Source organism: Pristiophorus japonicus, chromosome 13, assembly GCF_044704955.1.
Source record: "Pristiophorus japonicus isolate sPriJap1 chromosome 13, sPriJap1.hap1, whole genome shotgun sequence".
Classification (NCBI taxonomy): domain Eukaryota; kingdom Metazoa; phylum Chordata; class Chondrichthyes; family Pristiophoridae; genus Pristiophorus; species Pristiophorus japonicus.
This window is the reverse complement of record NC_091989.1, coordinates 196,012,059-196,030,346: the sequence shown is the minus strand read 5'-3', so window position 1 is coordinate 196,030,346 and position 18,288 is coordinate 196,012,059. Positions and strand designations below refer to the sequence as shown.

The 18,288-nt window shown below is 46.1% G+C and overlaps 1 protein-coding gene across 2 annotated transcripts in view; it reads left to right on the top strand.

Moving 5' to 3' along the window:
- Positions 1-18,288, top strand: part of galns (galactosamine (N-acetyl)-6-sulfatase) — a 91,479-nt gene that overhangs the window by 16,875 nt on the left and 56,316 nt on the right. The gene's annotated exons all lie outside the window — the stretch shown is intronic.

The following is an 18,288-nucleotide window of genomic DNA, read 5'->3' as shown; positions in this document are numbered from 1 at the left end:
GAGTCCCAGGAACGACTGCAGCTCCGTGACGTTGTGTGGCCTGGGCGCGTTCCTGATAGCCCCTGTCTTGGCGTCTGTGGGCCGAATGCCGTCCGCCGCGATCTTTCTCCCCAAAAACTCCACTTCGGTTGCCATGAAGACGCATTTCGACCTCTTCAGCCGCAACCCGACGCGATCCAGTTACTGGAGGACCACCTCCAGGTTTTGTAGGTGCTCGGCAAGTCCCGACCCGTGACCAATATGTCGTCCTGAAAGACCACTGTGCGTGGTACCGACTTGAGTAGGCTCTCCATGTTTCTCTGGAAGATCGCTGCAGCTGACCGAATTCCAAACAGGCATCTGTTGTAGATGAACAGTCCCTTGTGCGTGTTGATGCAGGTGAGGCCCTTCGAAGACTCCTCCAGCTCCTGCATCATGTAGACCGAAGTCAGGTCGAGCTTGGTGAACGTCTTGCCTCCTGCCAGCGTTGCAAATAGATTATCTGCCTGAGGTAGCAGGTATTGGTCCTGTAGCGAGAAACGATTAATAGTTACTTTATCATCGCCGCAAATCCTGACCGTGCCATCACTTTTGAGTACTGGAACAATCGGGCTGGCCCACTCGCTGAATTCCACTGGGGAGATGATGCCCTCACGTTGCAGCCTGTCCAGCTCGATTTCCACTCTCTCATCATGTGAGGTACCGCTCGCGCCTTGTGGTGAATGGGTCATGCCTCTGGAACCAAGTGGATCTGCACCTTCGCCCCGGAAAAATTTCCAATGCCTAGCTCAAAAAGGGAAGGAAATTTGTTAAGAACCTGGGTACTTGAGGCCTCATCGACATGTGATAGCGCTCGGATCCCAGTTTCAGCGGATTTTGCCCAGCAGTGTGGGGCCATCGCCCAGGACAATCCAGAGTGGCAGTTTGTGCACCGTGCCCTCGTAGGTGACCTTGACCATGGCGCTGCCAGGACAGTGATCAGCTCTTTGGTGTATGTTCTCATTTTCGTGTGAATGGGGCTCGGGACTGGTCTGAGTGCCTTGTTGCACCACAGTCTCTCAAACATCTTTTTACTCATGATGGATTGGCTAGCGCCAGTGTCCAGTTCCATGGCTACGGGTAAGCCATTCAATTTTACGTTTAGCATTATAGGTGGACATTTCGTCGAAAATGTGTGCACCCCGTGTACTTCAGCATCTGCCTCCTCTCTCTGAGGCTCAAACTTGCTTTGATCCACCATGAACCAATCTTCCTCTGCCACGTGGTGGTTAACAGGTTTTGCAGAGCTTGCAACTCATTTGCAAGCTCGTTGGAGGTGCGCCATTGTTCCACAGCTCTTGCAAACATACCCTTTGATGCGGCATGAATAGGCTGAATGGAAGCCTCCACAACGCCAACAAGGTGTGAATTGCCTAGCATTCATCCTTTGTTGGGGACTCTGAGTCATCTGGGTCACCTGAGGCCTGCTGGCAGTTGCTGACTCGTGGGTTCTGCCCTGTACATTTCTGCTCGCAAACACAGTTCCAGTTAATTTATGAACATTGCTTGTACTTGTGTGCTGAGAGATTTGTTTGGTGTTATCACTGGTGGACATAAACGCCTGTGCTATCGCAATGGCCTTACTGAGGGTCGGTGTCTCTACAGTCAAAAGTTTTCATAGAATGGTCTTGTGGCCAATGCCCAGTACAAAAAAGTCTTTGAGCATTTGCTCCAGGTAGCCATCAAACTCACATTGTCCTGCAAGTCGCCTTAGCTTGGCGATGTAGCTCGCCACTTCCTGACCTTCAGATCGCTGGCACATGTAGAACCGATACCTCGCCATCAGCACACTGTCCCTCGAGTTAAGATGCTCCCGAACCAGTGTACACAGCTCCTCATATGACTTATCTGTGGGTTTCACCGGAGCCAGAAGATTCTTCATGAGGCTGTAGGTCGGTGCCTCACAGACTGTGAGGAGGACCGCTCTCCTTTTTGCAGCGCTTCCTTCTCCGTCCAGCTCGTTGGCTACAAAGTACTGGTCAGCCGTTTGACATAGGCTTCCCAGTCCTCACCCTCCGAGAACTTCTCCAGGATGCCCACAGTTTGCTGCATCTTTGCGTTGGATTCGTATTCTCGTCGCCAGTTATTGTGTTCCTAACACAGATGAGGCTGCACACAGGGAGGTTAAAGTAACAGTGACTTCAGTCTTTAATAAGACACTCCAGAGTAAGGAACAGGCCTTAGGGGCCGGCTTATATACAGTGCTCCCAAGGGATCCCAGGGGGACTTCAGGGGATGAGCTCCCTGGTGGCGAAACATTGGAGTGCATGCTTTACACAACTGTTGGATCTCTTAATTTCCAATGAAATACGAACTCCGATTGTAGTTTTAATGTCACTTTATATCTGGCAGCTGTAAGAAGCTCTTGGCTTTAAGCCAGGTCTTTGTCCTTCTGAGACCACATGGTCAAAATGGCTGTATTTATATCTGGATCAATTTACAGAAAAGAACTCGTCTTCTTTGACCTTATTGGCTCAATTAATAGTCTTTTAACCTTTTAATTGGCTCGCTACCCAAAGTCCTAAAATGTCAAGTTGATTGATGACTTAATGCAACATGCTCCCACTCACGTAGCATCTCTGACTTGTTGTCTCTGGATCAGTTCCTATGGAGTGGAGGGTAGCCAATGTAACCACACTTTTTAAAAAATGAGGGAGAGAGAAAACAATGAATTATAGACCGGTCAGCCTGACCTCAGTAGTGGGTAAAATGATGGAATCAATTATTAAGGATGTCATAGCAGCGCATTTGGAAAGAGGTGACATGATAGGTCCAAGTCAGCATGGATTTGTGAAAGGGAAATCATGCTTGACAAATCTTTTGGAATTTTTTGAGGATGTTTCCAGTAGAGTGGACAAGGGAGAACCAGTTGATGTGGTATATTTGGACTTTCAGAAGGCTTTCGACAAGGTCCCACACAAGAGATTAATGTGCAAAGTTAAAGCACATGGGATTGGGGGAAGTGTGCTGAAATGGATTGAGAACTGGTTGTCAGACAGGAAGCAAAGAGTAGGAGTAAATGGGTACTTTTCAGAATGGCAGGCAGTGACTTGTGGAGTAACGCAAGGTTCTGTGCTGGGGCCTCAGCTGTTTACACTGTACATTAATGATTTGGACGAAGGGATTAAATGTAGTATCTCCAAATTTGCGGATGACACTAAGTTGGGTGGCAGTGTGAGCTGCGAGGAGGATGCTATGAGGCTGCAGAGTGACTTGGATAGGTTAGGTGAGTGGGCAAATGCATGGCAGATGAAGTATAATGTGGATAAATGTGAGGTTATCCACTTTGGTGGTAAAAACAGAGAGACAGACTATTATCTGAATGGTGACAGATTAGGAAAAGGAGAGGTGCAACAAGACCTGTGTGTCATGGTACATCAGTCATTGAAGGTTGGCATGCAGGTACAGCAGGCGGTTAAGAAAGCAAATGGCATGTTGGCCTTCATAGCGAGGGGATTTGAGTACAGGGGCAGGGAGGTGTTGCTACAGTTTTACAGGGCCTTGGTGAGGCCACACCTGGAGTATTGTGTACAGTTTTGGTCTCCTAACTTGAGGAAGGACATTCTTGCTATTGAGGGAGTGCAGCGAAGGTTCACCAGACTGATTCCCGGGATGGCGGGACTGACCTATCAAGAAAGACTGGATCAACTGGGCTTGTATTCACTGGAGTTCAGAAGAATGAGAGAGGACCTCATAGAAACGTTTAAAATTCTGACGGGTTTAGACAGGTTTGATGCAGGAAGAATGTTCCCAATGTTGGGGAAGTCCAGAACCAGGGGTCACAGTCTAAGGATAAGGGGTAAGCCATTTAGGACCGAGATGAGGAGAAACTTCTTCACCCAGAGAGTGGTGAACCTGTGGAATTCTCTACCACAGAAAGTAGTTGAGGCCAATTCACTAAATATATTCAAAAGGGAGTTAGATGAGGTCCTTACTACTAGGGGGAATCAAGGAGTATGGCGAGAAAGCAGGAAGGGGGTACTGAATTTGCATGTTCAACCATGAACTCATTGAATGGCGGTGCAGGCTAGGAGGGCCGAATGGCCTACTCCTGCACCTATTTTCTATGTTTCTGTGTCTCTGAATTCTCACAGTCTGTCTAAATGCAGCCTGTTTGAATTCTCTAACAAACTGAATCATAAAACATCAGGTGTCACTGGTTAAACATTCTACAAAATAATTTCATACATGTCCTTCCAAAATTTGTTGATGTGTTTTGCCACATGTCCGGACGAGTAGCTTCCACACAAATTTACGCCAACCCGAGTTCCATTGTGGCCACAATGGAAGTCTGGTTTTAGCAGGTTAATTAACCTTATTCCAATTTAATCCAAATCAATATCTTAATTCAACCAGTAAACAACCTTCCCTTAAGCATAACATACCCCTGTGCCACGTACAGACGGTCTGCTGGGACCTGCAAGGTGTCTCACCTGTGGGACAGCAGCTACAGCCGCCTGGTCGCAACAACATTTAATCAACATAAACAAACAATATAAAAGTAAAATAATTACAACAAATAGAATTAAACCTTCCACCAATGAAGTTCCTATTGAACCTAGCCATTCAGTGGCTCCACTCCACAAAGTGAATGATGGGGGTTGCTTAAGTTTTTCTACCTCCTTTTGGATATGCTCCGCTAAGTGGGTAATTTCTTCGGAGCTATCTGGGATATATGTGCAACACTCAGTTCCGAGTAGGCCGCAAGTACCTCCCTTTTCAGCCAGGATGTAATCAAGGGCCAGTCTATTCTGTAGGGCTACTGTGCGGATTGCTACCATTTCTGCATTGATTTTAACTAGGGCCTCTGAGGTATCATTGGCTACCCGTTCCACAACGGATGCCATGTTAATGGATTCCCTTGCCAGTCTGGCGGTCCCATACCTGGGGATCAGAATGGCAAAGAACCTCTCTGTTCCTGTGATAGCTCTCTGAGGACGGTGTAAATGTTCCGACAGTGACTTTATATGATACATATAAGGCACAATGTAGGCTAAATAGCAGGATCCCATCCAATTCTGGGGCAGCCAAGGGTAGGCCTTGTGGCCACACACCCAATAGGTGCCATTATAGGCAATGAATGTTAGCTGCTTCTTTGTCAGCAACACCGGGGCCTGTCCAGGCTTTTCCATCTGTTTTATTCAGAATCCCCGTTACGTTAAAAATTCCCACATCGGCCCAGTTTGGACGGTTCCGTGGCTTGATTATGTTATAATTCCGGGAGCAGTTACTATACCCCATATTTTGGCCTCCTTTTATGTTTCTAATCAGACAGACCGATTCCCCCGGTCTTCCTATTCCCGTTGTATTAGTAATAATAAAAAATGGGGGCCGTTTGGAATTATTGTAGCACGGTTGGTATCCCCCTTCAAAGGTAGTCAGATTGTAACCTGCTGACTTCCATTTACGTGCCCAGTTTTCCGTATCCTGAAACGCATTGCCTGTTTTGTTTTGATTAATTATTCACTCAGCCATTTCCGAGATATTCAAGGGAACTGGCCTCAAGGGAATCCCTCCCTTTGAGTGAATAGGAATATGTGCACACACCCAACAACTAGAAATGTTACCTTGTTTGGCATAAACGTATGACATATATAAAAAGGTATTTACATGTAATTCCCTTGCTACCCTACTATTTCCCTTTGATGCAGAAGGTCAGCTAGTAAGAAGTAGGCAAATGCCTAGAATACCTACAATCAGTAATGCGGTAAATTTATACATTTTGGCAAAAAGTAATATTCCTTATTAGATTTCAGCTTCAGTTACGGGTGCTCGTTTAACGTGTGAAGCGTGGATCCAGGCTTTCTTTCCTTGGACTTTAACAGCTGCCTGGGTGGTCAATAACACTTGATAAGGTCCCTCCCACTTGGCACCCAAAGGTTCTTTATGCAACTTTTTCACATACACCCAGACTCCCGGGATGATGTCGTGTCCTCCTTCGGGTGGATTACCCCAAGCTGCCGATACCTGTCGGGAAACAGAACTAATAGCATTGGTTAAGTTCTGACAGTATGATAACAAAGTGTCACTCATTAAGTGAACATCAGCTTTCCATAAATCGATAGTTCCCGGCAGCGACATGGGTCTTCCTGTTATAATTTCAAATGGGCTTAGACCTGTAGTTCTGTTTGAGGTTGCCCTAATGCTACATAGCACTATTGGTAGTACCTGGGGCCATGGTGTTCTTTCTTGGTGATATTTGGCAAGCCGTTGTTTCAGAGTTCGATTCATTCGCTCTACTTGTCCTGATGATTGTGGATGATAAGGACAGTGTAAATCCCACGTAATGTTCAGTAACCTACAGACTTCTTGGCAGACAGCACCTGTGAAGTGTGTTCCCTGATCTGAGTCAATGCTACTCGGGACTCCCCATCGGGGAATGTAATCCTTACACAAGACCTTTGCAGTATGATTGGCTGTGGCTCTTTTAGTTGGGACAGCTTCTACCCATCTAGAGAATCTGTCAACCATGACAAGAATGTTACTGTATCCTTGGCATGAAGGAAGAGATATATAATCAACCTGCAGATGCTGGAATGGTCCGACAGGGGCAGGGGGCCTCAGTTGGGGCATTACCGTGATGGGTCCAGAATTATTTTTCTGGCAGACCACACAGCGGTCTGTTACCAGCTGGGCATGTTTTTTAAATCCCCGACCCCACCAGCTTTTCTGGAACCGTGTCGTCATCTGTTCTGAGGCCAAGTGTCCCCACGCGTGGATCTGTTGGGCTAAACAAGGCATAAGCGCTTGTGGCGCGACTGGCTTGTCGGTAACTCTTTGTCTCCAGACACCATCTTCGCATAGCTTAATTCCTGCCTCAATCCATGTCCATTTTTCCTCTCGGGAGCGCTCGCCTTGGCATTGTTTGAAGGTCTCGTGTCAGAGTCCTGAGTGCTTTCAATCTGCACATCTGTGTTGGTTCTTCTGGAGGAACGCCCTGTGAGGCAGCATCTTTAGCTGCCTGGTCGGCTAGGGCATTTCCCTGAGCTTCTGTGGTATTTTTCTTGGTATGGGCCTTACACTTCAGGATGGACACTTCCTGAGGTAATTGTATGGCCTCCAGTAAGTCTCGGACTTCTTTTCCATTTCGGATAGGTGTACCAGCAGCAGTGAGGAATCCTCTTTTCCGCCATAACAAACCAAAGTCGTGAACGACTCCAAAAGCATAACGCGAATCTGTGTAGACATTAGCTGTTTGTCCTTCTGCTATTCGACATGCTTCTGACAGGGCCCGTAACTCGGCCTGTTGTGCTGACGTTCCTAAGGGTAAACATCCTTTTGCCACTACCTCATAAGGTTGTAACTGCCCATCCTGCTTTTCTGGTACCATTGTCAACAAAGGAGGAACCATCTGTAAACAGGATGAGGTCTGGGTTGTGCAGAGGATCCTCTGCTGCTAAGGCTGCTTCTTCTGTTTCTTTTAAAATCTCCACGCAGTCATGCTCTTCACATTCTCCCCCCTCTTGCTCCCTCGATTCTGACATCGGGAGCATAGTTGTGGGATTAACCGGGCTGGCCCGGACGATATGGAGATTAGGAGCTTCCAAAACTGCTGTCCAGCGGGTCCATCTTGCTGCCGTCACCTGAGACATTCTATTCATAGACAGCAAAGCATGTACGTGTGGGGACACTTGACAATCAGCTTTTGGTCGAGGACTAGACCCGCAGTGGTCATTACCGCTCGACATGTAGCTTCCATGGCCCTTAGGCAACTTCCCCATCCGAGGGCTACCGCATCCAGTTTTGTCGAATAATAGCCAATAGGTCTTTGCCGATCCCCATGTTCTTGTGTCAGTATAGCTGTCATATATCCTTCTTTCTCATGGACAAACAGGGTAAATGGCTTACCACTGTTGGGGATTCCCAGAGCCGGTGCCGAATACAAAGCCTTTTTCAAACTCAGGAAGGCCTCTTGCTGTTCCTTAGTGAGGGTGATGGCTTCTTTAGAGGCACGTTTCCCCTTTAAAATATCATTCAGTGGCTGAGCAAGCTGTGTGAAGGAGTCAATCCAATTTCTGTTAAAATTACACAATCCCAAAAAAGACCTTAGTTCCTGAATAGTGGTGGGTTTTTTAGCAGCCCGAATGGCTGCAGTTCTATCCTGGGTAAGTTCTCTCTTTCCTTGTGAAATCTTTTGTCCCAGGTATACAACCTCTTCTTGGGATATTTGTGCTTTGTTGATGCTGGCTTTATGTCCTTTCAGCCGAAGGTGGTCCAGCAAAGCTCGTAAATCTTGTTCATGCTGGTCTTCCGTGTTTGAAGCTCGCAAGATATCGTCTACATATTGGATGACTGTGGATGACAGGGGAGGTAATTCTCACAAATGGCTTTGTAAAGCCATGTGGAATACCGTAGGGCTTTTGTGGAAACCCTGTGGTAACCGGGTCCAAGTATACTGTTGTCCTTGGACAGTGAAAGCAAACCACTGTCGAACGTCCGGTGCCAGAGGCACCGACCAAAATCCGTTGGCCATATCGAAAACTGAGAAATATTTATGTTCCGGTTTGAGGGCATTAAAAATGGTGGAGGGATCTGTGACCAAAGGAGCTTTTTGATCAATACACTGGTTAGCTTTCCTATAATCGACAGTCAAACGCCAAGTCTCATTAGATTTCTGTACCGGCCACACGGGGCTATTGGAGGAGCTATGCCTTTTAATAAGCACCCCTTGTTTCTCCAATTGTTGAATAACCGGCAAGATTCCTGCGATGGCAGTTGGACTGATGGGATACTGTTTAGTGCTTGGAGGCTTGGTCCCGGTAAATGACGCAGGCTCCATCTGGAGTAGGCCACAATCGTTCTTATCTTTAGCACATATCGGGTGTTCCTTCAATTCTTCTTTCTTCAAAGTTCTAATTGACCATGTCACCTGACCATCCTCGAAATGCAACGATGAATCTACTTGGATTAGAACGTCCATTCCCAAAAGGGGTTGATCTGTTGGGCCTATCCAGACCGGCGTGATTAGTTGATGTGGACCCAGCCCTATAAGTACCGGTGTTGTCCTTCCAATTTCCATTTTATGGCCCCCAACTCCATAGGTTGTACGTGCCCTGCCATCCAACGGCAAAAAGTCTCCATATTGTAGGGGTAAGCATGTTAATTCCGCCCCTGTGTCTAAAAGACAGTCCACATCCTTATCGCCCACCCTCACAGTTATATATAGCCCATCTCCCCTTTGTTGTATTAGTGCGAGGAGGGGGGCCAGGGTGGGCTCTAATCGTTTTTTGCTATCCCAAGTAACTCCTTCTGTTGTTGTATTGTCAGTCGCTTAAATGCTTCTATGAGGTCGTTATCTTGTGACAAGCCTGGTTTGTTGGCTGAATTGTATCCCTGGCTGCGTCCTCTTCCCTAGCCACGACCTTGCTGTTGTGCCCTGCACGTCTTGGCCCAGTGACCTTCTTTCCCACAATAATGACATTTTCCAGCTAATTTTCCTAATGACTGTTTATCGGAATCCTGGGATTTCCATCCCATAGCCTGTACAGCTCGGACTTTAGCTCCCATATCCCGATCTAATTGGTTACATTGATCCACCAATGCTGCAAAGTTAGTTCCTCTAGCTTCCCAGTCCGGTAACACTACCTGAAGCATTTTGGACAGTTCTGGCTTTAGACCTGCCACGAAAGCTGCTTTCAGGGGTCCAAACACTTGTTCATCCATTTCCTCATCTGTATTATTCCCGAATGTTCTAGCCACGTGCATCTAAACCGCTCGTCATACTCCAGGATCTCCCCTGTTCCTTTCTGTTGGCAGGCTGCAATTTTTCCCCAGTCTGTCTTAGCTGGACTGAAGGCTTGCAGCCAGTGTTTAATCGCCTCCCATCCTGCGTCTAATTCTTGCTCATTCTGCCCCAAAGCTTCTTCTACCTTGTCGTGCAATTTTCTTCCCTGTGTTTTTGGCACCATTATGGTCAAAATTTGCACTCCGTATCAGGGATGAAGTTGATATATATTTCTTAAGCGGTCCAATTGGTCCCACGTTTTCACTCCCCCTTTCTTTGGATTGGGCAATTCCTTGGATCATTTATCAATTTTCTCTGGGTCTGCCGGAGCATGAACTAAGTATTCTGCATACACTCTTTTCCTCGTTTTTTTGGTTCCGCCCTCATCTGCAGTCTCTTCTGATTTGACTACAACTCGTCTTTTTTTAAACGGGCAAAGCGCACCCCTAATTCTTCATCCTCCGACCCTGTATTGTCGGAGGATTCAGAAACCGTATCTATTCCTCGGTCGTGTCTTCGGGTTTGCGCTTTTAATTTATCCAAACATGGGTACCCTGGGAATTGACCGATATATTTTCCTTTTCCTATTACTGTCTCTTGACCTAATGATTTTTTCCATTCTTTAATTTCACCTTTAAGATCTTTAACTTCCGCTTCCAGCTTTTCAAGTTCAAGTTTTTCCTGTCGCAGCTGTGCACAAACAGCTTGCAATTGGTCCTTTGTACTGGTCAGTTCTCGATCATGTTGGGAACGCATTATAATTTCATTCCGGTTTTGGATCTTTCCCATAACGGCTAGGGACCATCTAGTTTGCTCTTTATTTTTCATACGGGTCGTTTTTCCCCAGACCCTTTTAATCTCGTCCAAGGACCATTGTCCTTTGGAGGTTCCGTACTTTTGTTCGATCTTAATATAGGTTTTAGATAAATTGAATTGTTGCTCTATGTATTCTTTCAACTGTTCGAGAATTAAATCTAGCGAAACTTCAGGTGGTGCCTGCCCACCTTTAACAGTTGTAGGCAATTCTTTGCCCTTATCTCCTGCTGCCATAATACTGATTTCTTTACTGGATCTCGAGTTGTAGGCTTTCCAGCCAATCAATAGGTCGGTGATTAATTAACTAACACACCGCCGAAGTTTAGACGTCTATGGGACCTCGAGCCGACTACCAACTGGAGGGTTCGCAAACTGGAGGCTTTCGGAATCGCGTAGAAGGAGAGGCGAATTTAGACTTTTGACCGAGGACTTTTATAAAGAGGAGTCCTTACCTCAGTATGTAGGTCCGATGTCCAAAATTCAGTTTCTTTCCTCAGCGATCGTGTTCGTGACGCCAAAATTGTTGGATCTCTTCATTTCCAATGAAGTACAAACTCCGATTGTAGTTTTAATGTCACTTTATTTCTGGCAGCTGTAAGAAGCTCTTGTCTTTAAGCCAGGTCTTTGTCCTTCTGAGACCACATGGTCAAAATGGCTGTATTTATACCTGGATCAATTTACAGAAAAGAACTCGCCTTCTTTGACCTTATTGGCTCAATTAATAGTCTTTTAACCTTTTAATTGGCTCGCTACCCAAGGTCCTAAAATGTCAAGTTGATTGATGACCTAATGCAACATGCTCCCACTCACGTAGCATCTCTGACTTGGTGTCTGTGAATTCTCTCAGTCTGTCTAAATGCAGCCTGTTTGAATATCAGTGTGTTACAGTGAGGGGGCGTGGGGTATATCAGTGTTACAGTGAGGGATGTAGGGTATATTAGAGTGTTACAGTGAGGGATCCCGCATTGCAACAGTGACTAGACGACAAAAATATTTCATTGGCTCTAAAGCACTTTGAAACATTCAGTGGTAGTGAAAAGCGCTATATAAATGCAATCTTTCTTACAGTAAGGGGTATATCACAGTGAGGGGTGCAGTGTTATAGTGCAGTCAGGGCCCGCTGGAAGGAACACTTCGAAGATCTCCTCAATCAGGACTCTGCCTTTGACTCGAGTGTTCTCGATTCCATCCCACAGCATGCTACCCGCCACCACCTCAGTGAGACCCCAACACTGCACGAGGTAGAAAAGGCCATAAGACAGCTAAAAAAATAACATGGCTACGGTAGCGGATGGAATCCCTGCTGAGGCACTGAAGTATGGCGGAGAGGCACTACTGGCGCGAATACACGACCTCATCTCTCTCATCTGGAGGGAGGAGAGCATGCTGGGAGATCTCAGAGATGCAGTGATCGTGACCATCTTTAAAAAACGGGTCAATCCGACTGCGGCAACTACAGAGGAATCGCCCTGCTATCAACCAATGGGAAAGTCGTCGCTAGAGTCCTCCCTCAATCATCTTCTCCCCGTGGCCAAGGAGCTCTTCCCGGAGTCGCTGTGCGGATTTCGTCCCCTCAGTGTTACAGTGAGGGATGTGGGGTATATCAGTGTTACAGTGATGAGTGCAGGGCATATCTGTGAGAATAATAGAACTTTATGGCACAGAAAGAGGCCATTCGGTCCATTGCTCGGGAGTTTGTCGTCAGAGGTGGAGCGGGGAGATCAAGGAGGCCTACAAGAGGCCCATACGTCAGGGAGCAGCGTCGGGAGTTCATCGTTGGAGGCGGAGTAGGGAGATCAAGGAGGCCTACAAGAGGCCCATCAGTCGGGGAGCAGTGTCGGGAGTTCATCGTCGGAGGCCAGCTGGTACAGCTGCAGCGGTGAGACAAACAAGAAGTAGAAAGAAATCGAAAGGTGACGTCACAGCCAAGGGGGTAAGTGATTCGTTGGTGATTGGTAAGTTGTTTTTCTTTTTCTTTTCTTTATCAGTAAGCAACCTTTTAGCATTGTCGTTGCCAAATTAAGTTTATTGAAGGGTTAAGTCATGGCACGAGAGCTCGGACATGTGTTATGCTCCTCCTGTACTATGTGGGAAGTCATGGACGCTTCCGGTGTCCCTGACGACTACAGGTGCGGAAAGTGCATCCACCTGCAGCTCCTGACGGACCGCATTGCGGGTGGATTTACTCTGAAGCATCCACGATGCTGAGAATGACGTGAAAAGCACGTTTAGTGAGTTGGTCTTACCACAGTTAAAGGGTACACAGCCAGATAGGGAATGGGTGACCAACAGGAAGAGCAGTGCAAGGAAGGTAGTGCAGAGTTCCCCTGTGGTGATCCCCCTGCAAAACAGATACACCTCTTTGGGTACTGTTGGGGGGGATGACTCATCAGGGGAGGCCAGCAGCAGCCAAGTTCATGGCACCGTGGGTGGCTCTGCTGCACAGGAGGGCAGGAAAAAGAGTGGGAGAGCGATAGTGATAGGGGATTTAATTGTAAGGGGAATAGATAGACGTTTCTGCGGCCGCAACCGAGACTCCAGGATGGTATGTTGCCTCCCTGGTGCAAGTGTCAAGGATGTCTTGGTGCAGGGCATTTTGAAAAGGGAGGGTGAACAGCCAGTTGTCGTGGTGTATATAGGTACCAACGATATAGGTAAAAAAACAGGATGAGGTCCTACAAAACAAATTTAGGGAGCTAGGAGCTAAATTAAAAAGTAGGTCCTCAAAAGTAGTAATCTCAGGATTGCTACCAGTGCCACGTGCTAGTCAGAGTAGGAATCGCAGGATAGCTCAGATGAATATGTGGCTTGAGGAGTGGTACAGAAGGGAGGGATTTAAATTCCTGGGACATTGGAATCGGTTCTGGGGGAGGTGGAACTAGTACAAACCGGACGGTCTGCACCTGGGCAGGACTGGAACCAATGTCCTAGGGGGAGTGTTTGCTAGTACTGTTGGGGAGGAGTTAAACTAATATAGCAGGGGGATGGGAAGCTATGCAGGGAGACAGAGGGAAGTAGAATAGGGGCAGAAGCAAAAGATAGAAAGAAGAAAAGTAAAAGTGGAGGGCAGAGAAACCTAAGGCAAAAATCAAAAAGGGCCACATTACAGCAAAATTCTAAAGGGGCAAAGTGTGTTAGAAAGACAAGCCTGAAGGCTCTGTGCCTCAATGCGAGGAGTATTCGGAATATGGTGGACGAATTAACTGCACAGATAGCAGTTAACGGGTATGAAGTAATTGGCATCACGGAGACATGGCTCCAGGGTGACCAAGGCTGGGAATTCAACATCCAGGGGTATTTAACATTGAGGAAGGATAGATAGAAAGGAAAAGGAGGCGGGTGGCATTGCTGGTTAAAGAGGAAATTAATGCAATAGTAAGAAAGGACGTTAGCTTGGATGATGTGGAATCGGTATGGGTGGAGCTACAGAATACCAAGGGACAGAAAACGCTGGTGGGAGTTGTGTACAGACCACCAAACAGTAGTAGTGAGGTTGGGGACAGCGTCAAACAAGAAATTAGGGATGCATGCAATAAAGGTACAGCAGTTATCATGGGTGACTTTAATCTACATATTGATTGGGCTAACCAAACTGGAAGCAATGCGGTGGAGGAGGATTTCCTGGACTGTATTAGGGATGGTTTTCTAGACCAATATGTCGAGGAATCATCAAGGGAACTAGCCATCCTAGACTGGGTGATGTGTAATGAGAAAGAATTAATTAGCAATCTTGTTGTTCGAGGCCCCTTGGGGAAGAATGACCATAACATGGTAGAATTCTTTATTAAGATGGAGAATGACACAGTTAATTCAGAAACTTGGGTCCTGAACTTAAGGAAAGGGAACTTCGACGGTTTGAGGCGTGAATTGGCTAGAATAGACTGGCAAATGATACTTAAAGGGTTGACGGTGGATAGGCAATAGCAAACATTTAAAGATCACATGGATGAACTTCAGCAATTGTACATCCCTGTCTGAAGTAAAAATAAAATGGGGAAGGTGGCTCAACCATGGCTAACAAAGGAAATTAAGGATAGTGTTAAATCCAAGGAAGAGGCATATAAATTGGCCAGAAAAAGTAGCAAACCTAAGGACTGGGAGAAATTTAGAATTCAGCAGAGGAGGACAAAGAGTTTAATTAAGAGGGGCAAAATAGAGTACGAGAAGAAGCTTGCCGGGAACATAAAAACTGACTGCAAAAGCTTCTATAGTTATGTGAAGAGAAAAAGATTAGTGAAGACAAACGTAGGTCCCTTGCAGTCGGATTCAAGTGAATTTATGATGGAGAACAAAGAAATGGCAGACCAATTGAACTAATACTTTGGTTCTGTCTTCACGAAGGAAGACACAAATAACCTTCCGGAAGTACAAAGGACCGAGGGTCTAGTGAGAAGGAGGAACTGAAGGATATCCTTATTAGGCAGGAAATTGTGTTCGGGAAATTGATGGAATTGAAGGCCGATAAATCCCCGGGGCCTGATAGTCTGCATCCCAGAGTACTTAAGGAAGTGGCCCTAGAAATAGTGGATGCATTGGTGATCATTTTCCAACAGTCTATCAACTCTGGATCAGTTCCTGTGGACTGAGGGTAGCTAATGTAACACCACTTTTAAAAAAGGAAGGGAGAGAGAAAGCGGGTAATTATAGACCGGTTAGCCTGACATCAGTAGTGGGGAAAATGTTGGAATCAATTATTAAGGATGAAATAGCAGTGCATTTGGAAAGCAGTGACAGGATCGGTCCAAGTCAGCATGGATTTATGAAGGGGAAATCATGCTTGACAAATCTTCTAGAATTTTTTGAGGATGTAACTAGTAGAGTAGACAAGGGAGAACCAGTGGATGTGGTGTATTTGGACTTTCAAAAGGCTTTTGACAAGGTCCCACACAAGAGATTGGTATGCAAAATTAAAGCACATGGTATTGGGGGTAATATACTGACGTGGATAGAGAACTGGTTGGCAGACAGGAAGCAGAGAGTCGGGATAAACGGGTCCTTTTCAGAATGGCAGGCAGTGACTAGGGGAGTGCCGCAGGGCTCAGTGCTGGGACCCCAGCTCTTTACAATATACATCAATGATTTAGATGAAGGAATTGAGTGTAATATCCATAAGTTTGCAGATGACACTAAACTGGGTGGCGGTGTGAGCTGTGAGGGGGACGCTAAGAGTCTGCAGGGTGACTTGGACAGGTTAGGTGAGTGGGCAAATGCATGGCAGATGCAGTATAATGTGGATAAATGTGAGGTTATCCACTTTGGAGGCAGATTAGGAAATGGGGAGGTGCAACGTTGAGAATGTGTAAAAGGGTTGCGAAAGTGGTAGATGGCTAGAGAAGGTGGCAAAAGGATGGAGATAGGGAATCATGGGAAAATAGCTAAAGAAATGGTCAAGATGCAGACAACTGCAGAATCAACAGAAAAAAAAGGGGTTACCAAGAGTTGAAGTTGAGGTTAGACACGGGTCATGAGAAAGCCCAAGGCAGCACAAAGAAAGAAAGCAATCCTAGATAGGAAGGGAAAAGTAATAGCTTCTACTGATAAGGAGGAAGAGAAACTAATTGGGTTCTTTACTGATAAGGGAAGACAGTGTAGCAAAACTATAACTAACCTACCTGACACCAGCCCTAATTGGGAGACTTTCTTGCCTGCCATTGGACGTACTCGGCGGGGGGAGGCAGAAAGGGATTGGATAGACCAAGTGCTAATCAAATGTGTTCTGTTTTGAAAATGTATATCTACTGTGCTTTTCGCGCTGAAAAGGAACTTGTCCAGGGGAAGGTAAACAGGCTCTGATTGAGAGTGTTCCTTTGTCTTGACAAGTCCCGGCCGGAGAATCTTCAATAAAGGTCCTTTACAGAAAAGGCAAGGTGTTCGCGTCAGTGTATTCGCTGAAACAGATCGAGGGAAAAATAATCCGTATCAACAACGTGACCTGGGTGTCATGGTTCATCAGTCATTGAAAGTTGGCATGCAGGTACAGCAGACGGTGAAGAAGGCAAATGGTCTGTTGGCCTTCATAGCTAGGGGATTTGAGTATAGGAGCAGGGAGGTCTTACTGCATTTAACAGGGCCTTGGTGAGGCCTCACCTGGAATATTGTGTTCAGTTTTGATCTCCTAATCTGAGGAAGGACGTTCTTGCTATTGAGGGAGTGCAGTGAAGGTTCACTAGACTGATTCCTGGGATGAGTGGACTGACATATTAGGAGAGACTGGATCAACTGGGCCTTTATACATTGGAGTTTAGAAGGATGAGAGGGGATCTCATAGAAACATATAAGATTCTGACGGGACTGGACAGGTTAGATGCGGGTAGAATGTTCCCGATGTTGGGGAAGTCCAGAACCAGGGGATTCAGTCTTAGGATAAGGGGTAGGCCATTTAGGACTGAGATGAGGAGAAACTTCTTCACTCAGAGAGTTGTTAACCTGTGGAATTCCCTATCGCAGAGAGTTGTTGATGCCAGTTCATTGGATATATTCAAGAGGGAGTTAGATATGGCCCTAACGGCTAAGGGGATCAAGGAGTATGGAAAGAAAGCAGGAAAGGGAACTGAGGGAATGATCAGCCATGATCTTACTGAATGGTGGTGCAGGCTCAAATTGCCTGCTCCTGCTCCTATTTTCTATGTTTCTGTGCTGTCCGAAAAGGAGCTTTCTTCCATATTATCAACCACACAGCCATTTTTTGTATCATCTGCCAACTTCTGAATTATACCCCCTACGTTCAAGTCTAAATCATTGATAAATACCACAAAAAGCAAGGGGCCTAGTACTGAGCCCTGTGGAACTGTAGATACTGGATTCTTTTCCCTTCAATCTGTTTCAGCGAATTCACTGACACACGAACACTTTTAGTCTTAGCAACATAAGACCTTTATTCTGTAGATTCTCCGGCCGGGACCTGTTAAGATAAAGGGAACACTCTCGATTCGAGCCTGTCCACCTCTCACCTGACAAGTCTCGTAACAGTACAAAAGCTCAACACTTATACATTGTTACAGCAGAACACATTTGAGTGACACTCAGTTTATACAATCATTGGTCGATTTCCCCCATAGCATACCCAATTGCAGGCTAACAACTCTCCAAATAGGGCGGGCTCCAGGGATGTGTTTATTGTTTCGACTTTCATAGCATTTCCCTATTTCATGGCTGGATATAGCAGCCCCTCGTCTGACTCATGTCTGACTTTGCTTTTCGCATAACTCATGTTTGACCACAACTCTGAGTAACCCCTTTTTGTGTCGACATTGCAAATATCTCAGCTTGACATTTTCTTTTAGCCATTTTCCCATGATTCTTTCTAAAAGCCATTCTACACAAACTATTCTTCATAAACTATTCTCCTGTTGCCTCTTCTCCTTCGATACGCGTTCGCTGCCTTGCGATATACATTCTCAGAACCCCACTGGAAACAGCCTTCCAGTCACAAAAACACTCATGAACCATTACTCTTTGCTTTCTGCCTCTGAGCCAATATTGGATCCAACTTGCCACTTTGCCCTGGATCCCATGGACTTTTACTTTTCTGACCAGTCTGCCATGTGGGATCTTGTCAAAATCATAGAATCATAGAAATTTACAGCACGGAAGGAGGCCATTTCGGCCCATGGTGTCCATGCCGGCCGACAACGAGCTATCCAGCCTAATCCCACTTTCCAGCTCTTGGTCCATAGCCCTGCCGGTTACAGCACTTTAAGTTCACATCCAAGTACCATTTAAATGTGGTG